We start from the raw sequence: 421 nt of genomic DNA on the forward strand, positions 1-421 counted from the left end.
GGCAGGAGTCCCTGCCTTCACCGGGGCCCTCCCATGCACAAGGCTCGCAGGAGTGCTCAATGAATATAACATTAAAAAAAAAAATGAAAAAGGAATGCACTGGCTCATAAGCACCAGCAGTGGAGCGTGAACAGCTGGGGGCTTGCAGGCAGAGGTACAACAAGCCAAGCAGCGAGTCCAAGAAAAGCAAGAAAATGCACGTTCCTAAGGAAACATTCTGCATCAAGCCCTTGAGTTGGGAACTAAACCAAGAATTAATTACAGGCTCATTTTATGGCCTTTATGCTGTGTTTTTAAAGCTGATCAGGCCTCCAGAACGGGGACAGAGGTGCTCCAAGCGTGCCCTCGCGGGAGGCAGCCGGCACCTGCAGGGACCTGCAGAGCATCCACGCGCAGGGCCCCGCGGGGCTGCACCCCAGGA

Source organism: Cariama cristata, unplaced genomic scaffold (genome assembly GCF_000690535.1).
Source record: "Cariama cristata isolate BGI_N322 unplaced genomic scaffold, ASM69053v1 scaffold20043, whole genome shotgun sequence".
Taxonomy (NCBI): Eukaryota; Metazoa; Chordata; class Aves; order Cariamiformes; family Cariamidae; genus Cariama; species Cariama cristata.